At 40.5% G+C, this 16,782-nt stretch overlaps 1 protein-coding gene across 4 annotated transcripts in view; it reads left to right on the top strand.

Annotated features, from left to right (window-relative positions):
• Positions 1 to 16,782, top strand: part of bcl11ba (BCL11 transcription factor B a) — a 69,303-nt gene that overhangs the window by 46,357 nt on the left and 6,164 nt on the right. The gene's annotated exons all lie outside the window — the stretch shown is intronic.

Below are 16,782 nucleotides of genomic sequence, written 5' to 3'. Positions count from 1 at the left end.
TCCTCGGTGTACTCTGCCAAGCTCAAGCAGACTGCTGTAGCTTAGCGGCAGGGCTATCAGACGGAGAGAGGCCTTTTTAACTCCCTGGCGCATCGCTGTGTCCACTCGCTGATGTAAACCCACTCGAATGAGATGAATAGCTTATGCAATTTTGTGAAGTCCGTTCTGTACTGAGGCAATGCCAGGAAACGCTTCTGTCTCTTGACAGTGTGATTTTTCCAATCCTTTTGCATTGTCTTGCTGCCCAATGGCTTGTGAGCACAAACACAATGCCACACGGTTTGACCTGTGTATCGAATCAGCAAAAGAGTGTGGCTTGAAGCAACAGAGTTGGGGGGACATAACTTTTGGCTGTACCACTAAACGTATGAAGTGATCATGGTCAATTAATTCGAATGCATATTGTTCCATCATTTTTACGCACGTTATTATATAGCTCTCTACAACCGTTCACACCAAGTGTAAAAGAAAGTCATGCTTCTACCCCAGCCTCCCTGGAGCAGACAAAGCAAGTGAAGTGGAGTTTTTAGGCCCTTGAATATAGGGGTTTGGAGTGGAGAACAAGAAGGAGGAGAACGAGGAGGAGGAGGAGGCAGTGGCGAAGGGGTAGGGGTGCTGGTAGAAGAGCTCTGTTTCTTGCAAATGAAAACAGATTGGACTGGTTATAGAAGAGAGCCTGGTTTCAGTTAGACTGGAGACAGGCGTACTGTGTGAATGCCATACCCCCCACTACCACCACCACCCTCTCCTCCGTTTACAGCTTCTGACATGCTTTTTCCAGCGCTGCTTTCTGCTGCACTTTTTCTTTTTTTTCTGTTCAAGCTTCCCTTTTTTCCCAGCCCATTTTTCCCCTTTGCCTGAGAATTAAACAGAAGTAGAGTGGCATGCTCTTGTAATCTTCTTTATCGCTTTTGAAATCATGCCTTTTGACTGAGAGAAAATGGCCGAAGTCATACATTGTGCAGAGATCATTTTCGCGAGCGGTGTTTGATCATCGCCCCTGTCACGTTAACATCGATGCCACTGAACGTTAGCTTTAAGCCTTCTGTCATAATCACTGCGCGGAGAAATGTTTTCTTTATCCTGACAAATAGAGGGCTTTGTTTATAGAGAGTGTGAGCTGCGATTGCAGTTATTATTCTGTCTTGTAATAGAATAGTAACCAGGCTGAGATGATTCCATCAGGTCGGCATGACCCCTGCACCTTTTTCCGACAACATGCACAATCAGCGCAAAAAAATCCTTCATACGGTATTTTGTTTGCTGCTTAGCTACATCACCCCTCACAAGATTTGGTTTGCTGGATCTTTTTTTTTTTTAAGCTCACAGGCAAGGCACTTTTGTTTTGGTTTTAAATAAGTCTTGAGCACCAGAATTCAAAGGAAATAAAGTGATTTTGTAATGATATTTCCTGCCCGGGCACACTGGCTGGCACTGTTATTAGCGTTTTGTATGCCTGATTTGATTTTACAGGTGCCTGTTAAATAAGGGCATTTCACACTGTGGCATGTTTGATGATGGGAAGCACCTCACACTTTTTTCCTGGGTGAAGTGTGTGTACATGATGAAGCTCATGGTCCAGCAGCCTCAGCTGTCCCTCGTCTCAGAAGCGGCTTGCGTGCAATCAGAGCCTTATAAGGACCGTTTGGAGCAGAGGTGCCCCCCTTCCCCACCCTTGAGTCTCTGGTTCTTTGCTATAACCCTCATCTGGTCTGGATCTGCTCTTCCAGGCCACAGCCCGCACGGCTCGCTCTGTCTCCACAGTATAAACACACAAACCAGGGCCAGAATGCACGGACCTAGCTTCGTCCCATACACACTTATACGAGCCACACACACACACACACACACACACACACACACACACACACACACACATTGACACTTTCCCCTCCCTTAAGTCCTTGAGATCAATTGAGAGGGACAGGCGCCAATAAGATGACAAACATCGAGGCCTGCTGGTGGAGCTGGCTCTTGTTCTGTGCCATGTTTTCTCCAGACCAGTTTTTTTTTCCTCCAGCTCTCTGTTTGATAGTAATGAAGAGTGCTTCAGCGGTAATAATACCACCCGGAGACTGAATGAGAAGTCTGCAGATTTATAGGATGACTGGACTCTTTTCTTTATTCCATCCTGTATATAAACCCGTATCTCACTCGTACTCTCACTCTCTTTTATATCTCCTGCAAACCGGCTACACTTTCAGCTGACTGCTGGGTAAATAACGTTGCCCAGCCTCGACTGAGAAGCTCATTTTTTTTTTTTAAACTCAGAGGCAGGAGCCGCTTTACCGCAACTGCACAGAGGAATCCACAAAGCAATCAGAGTGCAAAGAGAGGTGGCTGATTTCAGGAAGAGCTCGCTCTGACAGCTAGCTCCAGCATCTGACAATTTCAGAATCTACCCAGGAGCTTAAACGCAAAATTCATGTTATTATGAAATGAAATGAAAAATAGCCCCTTGTGTTTTATTGCTAGACGCTACAGGTTTTTATCACAAGCCCCCATGTTGCCAGTTCTGTTTGGCCAACAGAGCGCAGCTTTGTTACATCAGAGCAAGAGAGCTGAGCCAGGAAGGGGAGGAGAGACTCCAGGCGTATACAGTATATGCTGTGCCGATGCTCCCACTTGGCCCAGTCTACTTTGGACTGTCTTGCTAAAGGATGTTGGGGGCTGTGGTGTGGTGTGGTGTGGTGGGTTGTCCAAAAATCTGTTCATTTCCTGTTCGTGCCATGATTAAATCATTCACCAGATTATGGAGCTTTCTTAGATTGCAGGATGACATCATGGCACGGAATGGCAGCAAAATAAACAACACCATTGGCTAATTAGACATTTAAGCATATGATAGTGCAAAAACGATGCTGCGGGCTAACACTTAACGTCAGCGAATGTCAATAAATCATACAGGTTTCCGAGCGAAAAATTGCATGTTGCACAATTTTATTACCCGACTTACAAATACAGCTCATTTTCACCCCTTTTTGACCAACAAGGAATGGGTTCTTGAACCCATTCCTTTCAGGATTCTTTGAACCTTGGTGCCAGCTAGCGATCCAGCCCGTATTTCCACCAGTTTTGAGCAGAATCAAGGATGCGTCTTGAACATATGGCAATGCACAACAGGAGTAAACAGTAGTAGCAAGATGGCAAAGCGCATTGATTACCTCCAAGCTTTTGCTCTATTATTGCAGAAATTTGTTTTCATTCCATTTTTTCACCCTGAAAATTTATCCTTTTCCATTGTGTTCTCCATTGCTGTGCTTTGTTTCCTCTCCAAACTAATGATACGCCCACTGATGTCATCAGGGTTCGCCAGCTCTCTTTTGCTTCCAGCTAGGAATCAAACCCTGTTTCCAAAATCGCTCCCTACTCACTATATCACTATATAGTAGGGACGCCATTTTGTAGTGCTGTCCGAAATCTTAGTGAGGATTATTTACACCCTATATACTGCACTCAAAGTATCCCACAATGCATTATGAAAAGTAGTGTACAACTGATGGTCGCTAACCAAAGCAATATATCCCATCATGCATTGCGGTCGCACTGAAAGAAATCAAATTAAAAGTCTCAAATTTGATTGAATAAAAGGCAGCAGCAAAGAAGAAAGTATTCAGCCTTGATTAAAAAAAAACCCTGAAAGATTAATGTGGGAAATACGCTCAGTATAATATGGATTTATCACAAAAATACATGCATCTATTTATTATTTTGAAAACCCACCAGCCGACTGATCTGGCACATTTTAATTGTGCGACAGTAATGACGTAAATATCAGCATGATGGACTAGTGTCTGAAAGCATTTTTTCATTTTACCAATGAACTCACGAGATAGTCCTCTACATAGTAATTCCCTATATAGGGAGTAGGGAGTAGTGAATGAGTGAGTGATTTCAGACAAAGGGAAAGTTTTAGGTTTGGAAACAATTTATTTTTGGTTGAAATGCTCTGAACGGTTCACAATTTGTTGTGTGAACCAACGGAATTTGTTCCCTGTTGGTGGAAAAGGGATTTAGTGGTGGAAAAATTTTAGTTATCAGCAATTAGACTCTAGACCAGGGGTACTGAATTAAAATTTGTTAAAGTAGAGTTACATACAATCCCTTGCTTACAAACATCCAGATTATCAGCAAACATGACTGAATACTACCTTTTAAGTCTTAGATGTTCATGATTAGCTTCTACGTAGCTAGAAATAAGACAGTTCGACAAGTCATTTCGTTTCGTAGTGGCGCGTCACGTTACCGCTTTTGACTAGTGTCACATAGTCTGAACAGATCAGATATGTCCATTTTATAATGCATGGTTCTTCAAATGTTCTCATCTCATCATCTCTAGCCGCTTTATCCTGTTCTACAGGGTCGCAGGCAAGCTGGAGCCTATCCCAGCTGACTACGGGCGAAAGGCGGGGTACACCCTGGACAAGTCGCCAGGTCATCACAGGGCTGACACATAGACACAGACAACCATTCACACTCACATTCACACCTACGCTCAATTTAGAGTCACCAGTTAACCTAACCTGCATGTCTTTGGACTGTGGGGGAAACTGGAGCACCCGGAGGAAACCCACGCGGACACGGGGAGAACATGCAAACTCCACACAGAAAGGCCCTCGCCGGCCATGGGGCTCGAACCCAGAACCTTCTTGCTGTGAGGCGACAGCGCTAACCACTACACCACTGTGCAGCCCTCTTTAAACGTTCTGTCAAAAAAAAAAAAATCGCTAATAAGACTAAAATGAAAACATCTCCCCTGTCTGAGTTCATGTCTGTAGTCCTGTAGCTAGTCTCTGGTCTGATTAGCTTCCTTCAGCTAAATAATTTACATAAATTAATGTGATTGGTTAAACTCCAACTGAAGATCTACCTAGAGAAGACAAGCTGGTTCATGTTTACAATACTAGAGTTGCTGAACGTCAGTTTTTTACTTACGTTAATTGGCTCTCATGCAGTATTTTTTTCAAGTACTCAGTTCCGTAATAGTTTCTCAGTCCATATCCGGACTTTAGTCTAACCCCTGCCTTCGACACGACAGTATCACAGTACATTTAGTACACTGCACAGTGAACTTGTTAATTACGTCTTTTCAATGAGGAAATAGGATAATAAAATGGACGAGAACATGAAGCCACTTTTTAATGAGTGCAATTTTTGCCCTGAGTTGATTTTTTGCTCATATTCATGGGGCAGGTAGAGACCTGTAGGTGTGGTAGTCTGCCTCAAAGCTCAACGTGTGTGTGTGCGTGTGTGTGTGGGCAGGATTAGGGAGGAAAAAAAGGCTACCCATATCCTTCCGTCTGTCCACTTCCTGTCTCTTTCCCACTTTTCTGACAAGACTCAGTCTCTAAGTCTTGTCTGGCACTTTCACATCTAATCTGTTTAATTTGTTAACATGAAACAGCCCCCCCCCCTTTTTTTTTACCCCAAGCTGCTGATATTGGCCTCCAGTACAAACCAGTGACCCTTAAAACGTCCATAAAGTCTGTTGAAAGGTGTCACCCCCCACACGCATATGATCGAGACTACAGGTGAACAGGACCGCTTTTTAAAATGGTAAATGATGCTCAGCCACTTGATTCCTAATATAATTACAAGGTCTTTTTTAAAGTTACATTTAAGTACTAGAACTTTTTTAAAATTACATTTGTTTATGCAAATGAGGCTGTTTTAATTTTAATTAAACACAGCCTCATTTGCATATACAAATGCAATTTTAGAAAAGTTCTAGTACTTAAATACATTTGCATATATATTTGCATACTGAATTAAAGAAAATTTCAGATTCATAAACAGGGATTTTTGGATATGAACATAGAAAAAAATCTGATTAAAAAAAAGAAATGGTTTTAAAAATTATTTGAACGATATAATTTAATGTTTCCACTCAAGCATTGATAAGATTTATAAAGGAAACTGGAATGTAGATTATAGATATAGGAGCTTGAAGGCTTTTTGGTGGACATTGAGTGGAAAAAGAGTGAAATGAAAAACATTTTCGTGATGTGATTTGAGAATTTTATTTCTACACTTCGAGATAGAGATCAGAAATGTGATTTACTTTCCCCCAGTAACCCAGCAGACGATGAGCTTTCTGTCTAGGTGCTTAATTCCTCTCTCGGCTCTGCCACTTTCCTGTCACCAGGCACGAGTGTAATGAATTTAATTCATTCAGATTTCACTAAGCTGCTCAGTGTTAGTTAAAAAAAAAACAAAAAAACCCCCAACGCCCCTCATCCCTGTACACCACCTCTTCCACCTCCCGCTTAATCCCTGCCTCTTCTAATCTCACGTGAGGAGACCGAGCCAGCTCAAAAGAAAGGAAAAAAGAGAAAAAGAGGGAAAACAGAGAAGATACAGAAATCGTCTTTGTTAGCTTTAACGTAGACAATCATAAATGTCGGCACTCGTGGTCCAGCACTTTGGCTGTCAGAAATGAAAGCAAGAAATAGAAGAGAAAGAAAGAGAGAACGAAAGAGCAGACGTGGTGAGGGTGTGTGGTGACTTGAATAAGCTCGACACCCCAATAAATTGTAACAAACGGCATCATTATGTTATTGTGTATTGTATAAAAATTATATACTGCTGTAAATGTAAATGGTCTGATCTTACAAAATGAGGTCATAAAAATATTATAGCTGAAAAGCGAGTCTTGTGGTGAAAAAAGAAGTAGAAGAAAAAGAAAACAGACAGCAAATCAACTGTCAGGGTCGATGTCTGGCTGTTGGTGTGTGTGTGTGTGTGTGTGTGTGTGTGTGTGTGTGTGTGGTTATGGAGGTCAAGACACTGTCTAGGCAGCAAAAGCATGTGTGTGTGTGTGTGTGTGTGTGTGTGTGTGTGTGTGTGTGTGTGTTGCTCTTCCCGGAGTGAATATGTCCAGTCGCGGATCTAGTCGAGGGATTTGGCCAGTTGGAGGGAGGAGAATGTAAAACAGATGTTGTGTGTGGGAAATAGCTGCGTGCTGTCCACTCCAAGTTTGCGCTAGTGTGTCTAACAGGCTGTAAAAACAGCTGCTTCCAGATTCCGTCGCCTCATTTACACTTAGTAAATCACCCATGATTCTTTGCTCCGTCGCCGAGAGCCCCTTCGGATCCGCCTACTGACTAGTGAGTGTCTCTGTCGCGCACTACCACGCTCGGCCCTTAAGCTATTCCGATAGTGCAGGAATCTGACGAAGGGAAAGACGTGTGTATCAGACACTTTTTTCCCTTTCCCCCCAGAATCTATTTACGCGTGCTTGAGAAAAGCGTTCACCTGATCAACATGTTTGAATCCGGTAGAAGTGCTTTCTGAAAAAGAACATCAAGCCAACTTTACACTTTACACTGTACGATTCATCATAAACAAAAATCGCACATCGTAAAAGAATTCTTTGATAGTGAGTCTTAGGATGGGTGGTAGATAGACAATGGATGATGTAGCAGTTGTTTCAACCTGACTGAAATCTCAAAATTCTGTGAGTGTAGATCCAAACTCATGCAAAACTCACGGGGTAGCTACAATTATGTTCGTGGTGATGCTGAAACGTAAACAAAACAAACACAATATCCTTCGTATCTCAGACTCGCTTTGAAGGATGTTTGTGTTGACCCAACCTGGACAATGATGTAAACAGAACATTTTCTTTAATCGCAGGTCTGCCGTTAGTGGGTCTTCGTTGTATATTCTGACACGGAGAGCACAGGTTATTGTGAGATTTTCCTCATCGCTGTTTCCTCTGGTTAATTTGGATCTGAATCTACATCTGGATTCCTCGAAAGCTGCTTTGTAACAATATCTGTTGTTCAAAATGGCGAAACTGAATGAAATTGGATTGAATAGCTAGTGGGTGGGACTTGATGGATGATATTGCTACATCTTAAGATGGAGATTGGCGGAAATGGCAAATGACAGACCTGCGATTAAAGAAAATGTTCTGTTTATGCCATTGTCTGGGTTGCGTAAGCACAAATGTTTGGTGTTCAGTGGCGTAAACTTAGAAAAAATTGTAATTCGTGATTCATATTCATTTATATCCCAATAAAAAATATTTCAAATGTTTATATATTTTGCTATTCAGCCAGTTAGCAGCTACCTCTAGCTATTATTATTATTATTATGTTTGTATGTATTATATATAAAACAGTTATTCCATGAAATCAAGTTGTACATGAGTTGATAGCCAATGAGGCGCGTAGCACCGAGTTGGCTATAAGCCATGTATGACAAGATTGAGATTGACGGGATTTTGAGAAACAGAGCATTTTTATTTTTTGCAAAATCGAGAAATAAAAACTTTATACAAAACATCCAACAAAATCATTTCCGCTTAGAATGTAAATAAACTGGAGAAATGACAGTCGCAATTTGTGAAAAATGCTTCAATAATAATTCTTGAAAAAATACAAAAAGATATGTTCTTACCATCAAATACTTTTATTCCATATTTTGTTGCTTTTTTGTATTTTTTGGGGTTTTGTTTTTGAGTAGAGTTTTTATTTTGTCCACGGTTGGCTCTGCCATTTTGTTTTTCTCTACTCACGGTATATGAGCTGATAGCCTAGTAGTAGAGTAGCCAATCAGAGCACGCGCTGAATGTGGATAGAATAAAAATAAATAAATAAATAAATATATATAAATAATGATGCGTTGGATGAGAAAAGAATGTTTGCTCACAAACCTCATCTGTAAACTTTAACCTTCAGTATTTTCCATATCACTCGTGTTAATTGATACGCCATCTCTAAAAGCTGATGACATTTTTTTTCTCAGCCTCTGTGTGTATATTAGACCGGGCATGTGTATGAATCGGCCTGCTTTGTTCACGGTGGCACAATGTGGCTCGAAACTGATTTGCATGTAATTGTTGCCTCGGATTTGCTATGATAGTCATAAACAAGACATTAGCAATTCAAGGTGAGGAATTAGAGGCCTGAGAGACTTCCAGATCACACACATGGTAATGAAGCCCCTGGCTTAATAATGCAAGAAATGTCAGGAAACTTTCCACCAGCCGGGCGGACGCCAGGGAGGCACCGCAGGCCTAGGGCTTGTGTCATCTTTGTTCTAAATGCAAATCAGTTTGTCATGACATTGACTCCATCAAATATGGAGCATCGGAGGCGTGATGAGAGCGTGGAGAGTGGCCAGGCCTTTCCTTTCTCCTCCAGGTCTACTCAATCACACACCGGACATCATTCATCAATCTACAAGTTATTATTATGATGATGATTATTTTTAATACGCACAGGTATATAAAATCAACGATATGTTTCTGATTATTGATCAGCTTTTTCCACACTTTTTTCACTTCCCAATCCACCACCATGAGTAGCAGTAAGAGTGTTTGAAGCCTTCTTAGTGTTCCCAGGCTGTGAAATATAATGAATACAATCTCAACCTTAATAATTTAAGACCCTCGGTGTGCAAACGGCAGGCAGTTCAAAGAAAAACAGCGGTGCCTTAAAGACGAGAGCTTCTAACGCTCGGGAAAATTCCAAGGTTATCTGAATAAGTCCTGGTTAACAGGATGTCCAGTTTTGAAGTGCGAGTTTGCCATCCCATGTGCCCAATTTTTTTCCCCTTCTCTTTTTCCTGGTTTCGCTGGCATGAAAGGCCGCGAGTCCCCAAAACTAACTCAAAAGGTTAAGATATTAATTAAGCGGCAAGGGCTGAGGAGGAGGATAATGAGAGGCGCTCTCCACAAACAGACTGACTGGTGCTCTGCTCAGAGAGCAGGGATGAATGAACACACCAAATCAGTAGTCTATCGGCTGCTGGTAACGCCAGTCATTACAGGAATTACCTTCTAGCCCTGTTAGCAGCCTGCACCTTTTACAGCTGCCATGAGCAGCCCTGGTCATTAGAGCGCATGGAACAAAATTCATCCTGAGCAATTAAAATAGGCCACTGCCTGGTATTTGAACATGTCTCTAAATATGTGGACTTTCTTACAGAAGTTAAGCTTCTAGTTAAGTAAGGAATAAAACACACTCCGGGGTGGTCAGTTACAGGAAAATAATCCAGACTTCCTGTTCCTGGAGTGTCCTGGAACTGTTTTATACCACACCAATTTGCCCAGTGAATTTATTCAAGAAAAACGTATCATTTTTAAAAATCAATTTTTATCCATTTATGGTTACATATGCTGTTTAAAAAAATTATAATATATATATTTGATGTTGTGAAACACTTATCACGTACGTTATAGCAGCTATAAACAGTCATTCCTTCACCAACCTCTTTCTTTTCTTCTCGCTTGAATGTAAAGACAAAAACAAACAAACAAACAAACAAACAAACAAACAAACAAACAAAACCCCCCACAGCTTATCACGTTCTCAAGAAACACAAACTCAAATGTGTCTGTCAGTCATTCTGACACTGGAGACTCCTTCCTTAAATGTTAAATAACAACATTTTAATCTGTTTATTATTAGTGTACATCGTACACCATACAAGTCCCGGTGAATTGATGTTACTACAGAAATGATAACGTATTAGACGGACTGTCAGAGCTGACCATTGTCCAATCAGAATGGAGAATTCAACAGCATGTATCTTGCATCGGCACTTTATTCTTGGTGTGACGTTCAGTTTTTAGTCAGATTTTATGCAGTAAAGAGCTCTGAATAGATTTCTCTCCTTTTTCGGCGACTGTGGAGAAAATGAACGTTAGAATTTTATGTCCCTGACATTAATCGTCAACTGTCTGGCGATTGGCACTTCCCTGGTAATTGTCCATGGAGTGCTAAGCCTGTTTCCCTCACCGAGCCGTACAGCCTACCATAATAGGCATGATTTAATTTAGCTATTTAACCTGTAATTCCAGCAATATTTATTGAAGAGCGAGGGGAGAAAATTGGGCCATTAGGCGCCGAGGATGAATACACCGAGATGAAAATGAACACGCCTAACTGGTAGTTGACCTTCGCGTTCTGTGGCGTAATTTTATTAGCACGGGCCGCTGTAATTACCACAAATTGAATCATAGAGAAAACTGAAATCATTTGGTAATGAGCATTTTTTTATTTGTTATTGCACTATGAGACAGGGCTGTGAGGTGGTGTGACGTCCCTGCATGAGGCACGAGGCCTGAGTGAAACTCGCAAAATGAATGCTAAGTATTCTGGAGTTGAAGTGCACAATTTTTAAACAGTTTCTTCTTCCTAGACACGTTTTTTTTTTCAGCACGAATAGGGGGATGGGTAGTGCTGCCAATTTATTTGTGAGCATTGTCTTTTTTTTGGACGACATATGGCACGTCCTGTAAGACGCTGTGAGATGCAAATGCAGGGGAGTCTGACTTTAAATGAGGCAGCGACGGTGACACGAGCCCTTTTGAAGAGTGCACATCACAGTACTCCGGGGAGGAACAGCAGGGGAGCACCCACAATGCCGTGCGGTGTCGACGCGCACCACCCACCTCTTCTCTTATAGTACGAGAGCGTTCGAGTGAAGTGCCAAGCGCGGAAACCCTGCAGTCGCAACATCAACTCGACTTGCTACCTGCGTTTTCGTTTTTACTCCTTGGAAGAACAGCAATTAAGTCTTCGACTGTTTAGCTCAAAATGAAAGGAGATGGCTAGGAATAAACCATGATGCACAAGTGTTTTGTCTCAAAGTAGACTCTTCAATTTTCAGAGATCTGGGCTGCTGCTGTGGTGTCTGTTCACACAACAAACAGCAGCTTCAGCCCAATTAACGGGACGGGCGTCTTTCTGCACATCTGTCCGAGGAGAATCTAACTTAATTTCCAAGCACAGTGTCCACACTAATAATAATTCGGCTCTATAGTCATCCAGAGGCTCGTGATGAGGAATCACAGTAAATGATCATTAAGGGCCGCAGACTGCACTTAATCAATACAAAACAGCCTGAGAGAGAGAGAGAGAGAGAGAGAAAAAAAAACACCTCCCTCATTCTGCATTACACTAGCTCCAGTCGTGAATCACATATATAAATAATTACATGATTCACACGTGATTTTTTTTTTTTAGACACTTCACTTTTTCATGTGGAACTTTCAAATGTATTTCAAATGTTCCCAAATAATTGACATGATTCATTTAATTCCACAAGAATGGTGTGTTTTATTTATTTATTTTAAATAAGTTATTTTTATTTTACACGATTCGTTTATTCCACATGTGATTCTTTGCACACAATTCATTTATTACACATGCGATTCTTCGCACACGATTCATTTATTTCCACGTGATTCTTCACATGATTCATTAATTTCCACACGATTCTTTGTACACAATTCATTAATTCCACAAGTGATTCTTTGCACATGATTCAGTTATTTCCACATGCGATTCTTCACACGATTCATTCATTTCCAAATGATTCTTTGCACACGATTCATTAATTCCACATGTGATTCTTTATTCCATATGTGATGCTTTGCACAATTCATTTATTTCCACGTGTGATTCTACACACATGATTCATTTATTCCATATGTGATGCTTTGCACACATTTATTTCCACATTTGGTTTCCTGACATGATTCTATTTTTACATGGTCATTTTTCACACGATCACTAATACCGTATGCTACATGTATTTTTTAATTATTCGACTGACATGTTGAAATGTATCTTCACATTCTTTTCACGTGATCACATATTATCATGTAAAAAAAAACCCCGTAAGATCATGTGACATAGGCTATATACATAGCTAATTGTTTAAATTTATTGCTACTCAACATCATCAATATCATGGAAAAGTAATGGGGAACACAGACACACCCTGTCTCAACAAGTTACTTTTTCCAACTCCGTTTCTTTTCTGAACATTTTTTCAACCTCAAGTTTGGCAACAAAATAATCCAAAAAACATTTTCTGAGTCATTTCTGCGATTGCTGATTGAACATAATTTTGGTTTAACGATTAAATGTAAACACAATGGTGAATTATTAATAACTGCCTTGATAAGAGGAATTATTATTATTATTATTGCATATCCAATTATAGTATGATGATTTGCTAAACTAATTTTTTTCACAAATGATCTTTAATGACAATGACATTAGCACCTTATCCTGATGCATATCTTATAAATAAATAAATAAATAAATAAATAAATCCATTTAAATAGATGAAAATGAAACCGAACCATGATGAAGCACTTGTATTTTGGAGGCAGCTCTCTCGGAGGCATGGATCTGTTTTTACTGTACAGGCGTTTCTGTTGGAAATTTGGATGCCATAAGTGTAAATGCCAAAAGCAGGAAGCTCAGCTCCCTTATAGGTCCAACGAGCTACTGAGAAATCCTCTCTCTCTCTCTCTCTCTCTCTCCTGCACTCGCTTTTCCCTCTTTTCTCTGTAAGCCGTCCAACGAGGCTCTTGCCAAAGCCGTGTGTGAACCACAGCCAAACAAAACACAGGCAGCAGTCCAGGCCAGCGCGGCACGCTTCCACTAATAGAGAGAGAAAAGGCTTCCAGACCCAACACGCTACTTACAGCACGGCGAAATTCTTTACGCTAGATAATAGCTTAATGACAGCCTAAATGAAGTCCCCGTAGTAAAAACCAATGTCAGCCAATGAGCACCTCATTAAAGGATGCTATATCCCCTTTTCCCTCCGCCTCTTTATTCAGTTTCGAAGCAGGCTTCATTGTGTGGAAATCTGAAATTCCAGGAGATTTCTCCTCTTTTGTCCTCGCGTTACAAATCCCTTCCATTTTTTCTCTCTCCAAAACTATTACAATATACAACAATCTGGCAAATGAATGAAAATGAAAACACCTTCCTCACGAGCTCGGTCTTGGATCAGCGATTGAATTTGGATGCAGTAACAATTTCAGGGTTTTTAAAAAAAAAATCTCATTTATTAAAGTCTAGTTATTATGTCTGATATAAACAACAATCAGTGAGCAAGCCGCATATCGGCAGGTGTCTTTTTTTCATCTTAATTTTATAAAAACAAAAAACAAGGCAGTGGAAATCATACCAATAATTAGCCAGAGTTACATAGAAGAAGTGAAGTTTTTTGGGTTTTTTTTTTGAGAAATGCAAATGGCGTCTTGGTACTTCCGTTATCATGATCCCATGTTTGTGATGCTAGGAGGAGGAATTAGCGCCTTGGCCTCCATCTTGTCAATCTTTTCTTTCTTCTGATTTTTGCTTTTTAGAGCTAAGGAGTAGAAAGGAGCTCGTTTGCTTTTTTCATTTTGTTTTTATGCTTTTAATGCTAAAAAAAAGAAGTTAAAATACCTGAAAACAACACTCATTACTCAAGGAAGTGCATGGTGCCCAGTCATATTATAGAACTGAACGGGAAGCTATATACTGTTTTTTGTGATATATATATATATATATATATATATATATATATATATATATATATATATATATATATATAACACACACACACACACACACACACACACACACACACACACAGGTTTTGCTTCCATCCTGGATAAACGTAGAACATGCAGGTGAATATATATGCATGTCAGTGCATTTGTTCCTGCATGTGTTTGCATGTTTATGCATAATATATATATGTGTATGTGGGTGTGTGGGTGGGTGTGGGTGTGTTAGTACAAGACTGGGTGGTTAAAAACCCCCCAAAAAACCCAACAAAATTACAGCACCGTGTGTTGACACAAAGACCACGGGGAGACGATGCGGTCTTCAGGATGCAGTGCAGGTTTTTCCCTCTCTCCGCTTTTCTTTTTTTCATATGGAAATGCGAAATAATGGGGTGATTAAATAGAGCTGTATATTAAAGTACAGCTGACATTAGAATTAGCATAATGTGCTCTCGCCTCAGGCTGCATACTTTATTTGCCATCTGCGTCGGACTGCGATTCCCCCCCGGGAGGGCAGACGCTGAACACTCCTCAATAAACCCGTGGCCACAAAACTACCATCGCAGGCAGCGGCCGCTGATTCGTCTTAATTGTGGGGCAAAAATGAACATTCGGCTCCCTGATGACTTCTGTTTGGTCTGAAAGAAGTTAAACTAGTAGTATATAACTAAGTGCTTTATGAAACACACACACACACACACACACACACACACACACACACACACACACACACACACACACACACACAAGATACAAAGACAGCTTGTTTTCAAGATGTCCAGGCCTCCTTTACATGGAGTATTATCTTTTCAAAGCCTCAGCCATAAAACAACAAGAAGGCGGAATAGCTGAATAGTGTGTGAATTTTCAAGTGTGTGTGTGTGTGTGTGTGTGTGTGTGTGTGATTCTTATAAGAAAAAAAAAAGAAAAGATGGCCTTTGTGTGTAAGCGTATGCTCCGTCCACTGTAATTAAGTCGAACTCTATAGAGGACAGGACACACTGCAGAGGCGAACAGCTGTGTTCTTCACTCTCCCTAACACTAATCGGGCACATAATGAGTTGGAAAACTTTTGCGTTTCATTTTCATTTCTCAGTCAAGGATACAAACGGAGTAAAATTCCAGATAATGATGACATTATAGTTCAAGAGAATGCAACATTTTCAAGAAATATTTCTGTATAATGTCAATAAAAAAAAATCTACTTACAAGTAGAAAGGAATATTTTATAGAATAGTTCCTATAAACTAATATATAATTTCTGCATGATATTTATTGAAAATAGCACTTTTTTAAAGTAACATTTCTTCATATTTTATACAGGATATATTGCTTATACTTATCTTTAAAACACTCTTTTACATCATTATGTGTTTATCCTAGGTGAAAAGCTTTGGTACATAAAATGTTCTGTTATTTCATTTTTTCTTTCTTGCTCAAATGACGTACACAATGTCAGGGTCGTAAACCTGTATTGTAGTGGCATGTCAGGTTTTCTCTCGCTGTTTGCAAGCGGCGTGTAGAGGAACGCAAAAGGCCAGAGCCGAGCCATTCAGCTGATCTGCTCTTTCTGATCCTGCACAATGGATCTGAGTCAACCAGCCCTGTCCTTACTCCTCTCAGCTGAGTGTGCACTGTGGTCCTATTGTTCTGGTCGTGCGCGCACACACACAGACACACACACACACACACACACACACAGAGAGTAGTGCATTCAAGGAAAACACTCATAAACACGCACGCAGAATCAAACACCCGAACAATTACAGCAGCATATGTTTTCCTGCATGTATTAAATTGGCGCATTAGGTCAGAACACCAAGCTTTCATTTTGTAAATAAATGGAACTCGTTTCCGGGCGCACAATTACCATTTCCACTCTGTGTGTCCTTTTTTCCCCCTTAGCAGTCCCTCAGGAGTGAGCCTGACTGTTTAGCATCCTTTTTCACTGTACGCTCGCTACAGAGGCCTTGTTTGTGCTGCCGCTGTAACGAGTCCCCTTTGCAATGGTGGACCTGTGCACTCGTCCTGCACCTTCATCAATTAGTCATGTGTAGTTAAAGGTGCAGAAGGGGGCTAGTAGTGCCCCTGTTAACATGCTCACACCACACACACATACACACATATTAAAGATCTGATCATGATTTTCCTCCCCTACTGGAATGCAACCGTTTTGCAAAAACACATCAAAACACTGTGACTGGGGTTTTTAATTTTAACAAATAATTGCTTTTAAAATGCTAGAAGGAAGAGTGTGAGGTCAATTTGCTGGTTAATTTGCCATTCCACACCATGCCGAGGAATTGTTTCCGAGCAATATTTTATACTCAAGAGAACAGCGTGTTTGGTTAAAAAGTTCCGCTAATGTGGTGTTATTAAAAGGGTGGACGTCTTTTCAGAGGAAGCAATAACAGAAAAAAAATCAAAGAAATTCTTAATGGAAGAGTAAATAATACCCTTAAGCTACTTTA

This window comes from Neoarius graeffei, chromosome 11 (assembly GCF_027579695.1).
Source record: "Neoarius graeffei isolate fNeoGra1 chromosome 11, fNeoGra1.pri, whole genome shotgun sequence".
In the NCBI taxonomy this organism is placed as follows: Eukaryota; Metazoa; Chordata; class Actinopteri; order Siluriformes; family Ariidae; genus Neoarius; species Neoarius graeffei.
This window is presented reverse-complemented; position numbering and strand designations above follow the sequence as displayed.